Source organism: Pinus tabuliformis, chromosome 3_2 (assembly GCF_031772625.1).
Source record: "Pinus tabuliformis cultivar Carrire ecotype Pingquan chromosome 3_2, CPIR1, whole genome shotgun sequence".
Taxonomy (NCBI): domain Eukaryota; kingdom Viridiplantae; phylum Streptophyta; class Pinopsida; order Pinales; family Pinaceae; genus Pinus; species Pinus tabuliformis.
Window position 1 is genome coordinate 180,147,394 of NC_142302.1, and position 4,204 is coordinate 180,151,597.

Sequence of the window (4,204 nt, forward strand, 5' to 3'; positions counted from 1 at the left end):
TCTTTCCTGGTTATCAGCTTTGGAATGTGCTGGGTAAATATTTTAGTGAATTGGGATCTTTCTTCCATATTCTCCTCGGCAATACTTTGAAAGTATTGGACCAGAACATCTTCCATTTTTTCATGAGTATTTGCTTTGTTCCTTGGGGATATGTAAGTTTTGTTATCCTATTGTTAGCCCTATGTGAAATGGTAGACTTGTGAAAGAACTTAGTGTTCCTCTCCCTTTCCTTAATCCATTGCACTCTGGATTTTTGTCTCCAGAATATTTCCTCCTAATAACATCTTTTATCCCATTCTTATTGAAGTGAGTCCACTAGCTCTTTTCTTTCCTCTGTGAATCCTTTTGAGATGAGAATTTTATTAATCTCCTGTAATTTCTTTTCCACTTCCTCTTTAGCTTTGAAGATGTTGCCAAACTCGTTTTTGTTCCATTCTTTGAGCTTTCTCTTGATGTGTTTGAGTCTAAGATGAAGGATGAACATTTTCGTTCCTTGGGTGTGTAACTCCTTAGCCCACCACTTCTCAATGTTTGTGATGAAATCAGAGTGCGTGAGCTAGACATTCTCAAAGCGGAAGGACATGTTTCTTGTGGTTCCTATCATGGAAGCTTCCAGTTGTATGGGCCAATGGTTTGATCCCCCAAAAGGGAGGATGAAAGTTGTCAAGTTGTTCCTTGTGAGTAATAATTCCTCTGAGACTATGAATCTGTCAAGTCTTGAGGCTACTTGAGCTATACCCCCTCTCTTGTTATTCCATGTGAATGTGCCATTTCTAGTATGCATGTCTACCAGTCTCATATTAGTGAGGAAGTTCTGGAATGTTGCTAAGTCTCTACCCAGTATTTTGGTTCCCCCCCTTTTTTTCCGCGATAGATTTAATCACATTAAAATCTCCTCCCAGGATCTAAGGTAATTCTGGGTGCCTTTGTTTCATTTCCTCCAGAGAGGTGAGGAGCTTGATTTTTTCTTCCAAAAGTTGAGGACCATAGACATTGGTAATAATTTAGCACTCCTTGTCCCCCACAGGTTGAATAATCAGAGAGAGGTGGTGCCTGGATGCCTCCGGATCAAGAATACCAAATTTCTGTGGATTCCATAGAGTGAGAATTCCCCCTGCTGCATTAGTTGATATGAATTCGAGATACTCATACTTAGTAAACCTTTTGTTATGCTTTTCTCTAATTTTCTCTACTGAGAATTTTATTTCCTGTATGAACACCATATCAGGTTTTTCTTCCCATGTTGTGAATTTCATAATGTGGGGTTTTTAAAGGAGTAACCTGAAAGATCTTTCATCTTGCCTAAGTTAATCATGAGTTTTCTGCATTCTAACAACAGTTATTTTTGTCTCTTCCTTCCTCTTTTGTTTCTTGGATTTTTGGTAGATTTTCCTAATACTAATCCCATTGCTTTAACTCCTTTTTTCTCCTGGTTGTCATGGCCTCTTTTTACTCCTATAGCCTTTTGATTAGACCTATTTTGGAATAGCTATCATACTCTATCAAGTTCCTCCTATGGTAGAGAGTTGATTCCTTTGTTGCTTCCTTGCTCTAGAAACTTTTCTAGTTCAAGGTTCTCCTGCTGAAGGATCTCCTGTAGATCTTGGTCCTCCGTGCTGCTTTCACTTGGGGTCATCTCATGGTCCCTATATAATTCCATGGATTTTTGAGGATCCGTTATGTATTCATCTTGTTCCTATATGATTTCCATGTTAGCCTCTTTTCCTTTCTCTCTTTGGTGGTTTTCTGGTATTCTTTGTGTTCCTTATTCTTCCTCTTCTTCTTCTTATAATATTTCAAAACCGTTGTGACTTGGTAATTTGCTTTCACTAGGTTTCTTTTGTGTCCTCTTTCCTCCTCCTTTCCCCCTTCCTCCCACTTTGGTAAAACCTTCAAGTTTTTTTCCTTTCTTGGTTTTCTGGTTTTTCTCCCTTTTATTAAGTGGGCAGTCCCTGAAGATGTGTCCATGTTAATGACACTTACGGCATCTAAATGGTGTGTGTTCATAATCAACTGTCTAAACCCATTCCTCATCATAAACTTCTAGGATGACCTTATCTGGAAGTTCTCCTGATAAGTCCATCTCTACACATATGTGAGCAAAGGAGGTGTATTTTCCTCGCAGAGTTGCCTCTGATATCTTTATGAAATGCCCTAATTTATTGCCTATAGCTTTTAAAGATTCCGGCATCCAATAATCTAAAGGTAAAGAGTATAGTCTTATCCATACCGGGACCGATGTGAACATCTCACACTCCGGAACAAAGTTCATCGTCCAAGGTCGCATGTAGAGACCAGTAGCCGCAAAGAAGTATGGTCCTCCTTCAAAAATTTTGTCCTTATCCTCCAGGTTCGTGAATACCACAGTAAAAAAACCCTTAGATCCAAGATGGATATTTAGTTCTCCTTTTGGTTTCCAGGTGTTTTTTATCCAAGTGTATAGTGCCTTCTCCGTGGGCCAGATACCCATAAACTTGCATATGATCGCATAGGTTGTCATGTGATCCCTGTGCTCCTGCAGAGCTGGATCGTTTAGGACTACCCGTGGTTTAATGTTAGACTTGGGTTTGCAGGGCCCCATTTTTTTACTGTTCACAGTTCTCTGACCACTGTTTTCAGCTTTCTCCTCCTGTCGAACCTTCTCGTGGGTCCCTTCCTTTTCATGGGGTTTGCTGCCTTCCGCCTTTTGGGTGTCAGTAATTTTTGTCTCATTCTCCGAAGAATTTTGAGGTTTGTTTCGATTCGCTCCTCTACTTCTGTTCGAAACCACGTTACTGTAGGAGGGAGTGGAGCTCCCTCCTCCTTGCCCCTCCATGGTTACCAGCTTGTTCCTGAGTCTTCTATATCAAACCCTAGTTCTCTCCCCTTAGTTGCAATTTCACTTTCATCATCGAAAAATTGACATATATCATATAGCAATTCATACAAACTAAATTTTGATTACTGCATTTGTATATGATCTTTGGATTAATTTGTTATATTATCAAAGTTTGTATCTCTTAATTATAATATTTAACCATAAATATATTTAATCAGTGGTGTAACATTTCACAACGACATTGGATATTAGAATAGAATAAATTAAAATGTATTTTATTATATATCAATAAGAGGCTCTTTGTGATACAAAATGGGATTGTTATTGGTAACCCCTTATCTTTCAATTGGGACACTATGTCCATTACATTAAACAAAATGTCTTATTTTCACATACAAAAATGAAACCTTGAGTTGTTATAAGGAAATATTAACAATTACTCACAAACTTTGATATCAACCATTTTCTTCCTTGTCGTCCTGTTTTATGTGTTGAATGAGTTTCATTTTGTTTTCCTTTCTGCAAGAAAATATTTGAAAATTAATATTTAATGCTAAATTATTTTTTTATTTGTATAAATTCAATCATGATTACATACATTTGAAGCATGTGGTTGTTGAGATGGATCTTCTTGTGATGCAATTATGTCAATCTCTTTGACCATATTCTTGTACACATTTTTAGACATTCCCACTAGCATGTTTCACATATTAGCTCGTTGATCATTTGAGATTTTCATAATCTTCCTGAAAAAAATAATAAGCTATTTTTATACTGATATATGAAAACTAAATATAACAAAATGATATTAATAAATGAATGATATGCATTAATATATACATATAATTCTAGAAAATTGTTTTAATTGGGAATATTACCATTTGAATAATTCTTTTTGTTGTTGTTATTGCAAGTCTGACATGTCTCATTGACCATTTCTTTGGAAATGCTTCCTATAGTTTAGATATAATTTAGTGCCTGGAATCATTGAATTGATTTTTGTATTATAAGTGGAAAGTACGTCTATAGGTTCGATCCACTAGATCTCTCATAGTTTTGTAAAAAATATCCCCCTTTCATTAACCTATAGCACCACTCCGGATGAGCTCGGGAACAATTCATTGTCATTTACATGTTCTATAATTTTTCTTTACTTAGAACGACTTTGATCTTTTCCTTCATTGTTGCTCCCTGTAGAACATTAAACATATATGAATTAATAGATTATTTGAAACATGTTATCAAATATTCTTAAGGATATTCTTAATGAAAATTCAAAAAAAAAATCATATTGAATAGTATTTTTTTCATTCATTTGATTCATCCTTCTACAATTTTTCTATCGGGATTTTACATTATTCTGCACTTAAGTTAGAAATTATTTTA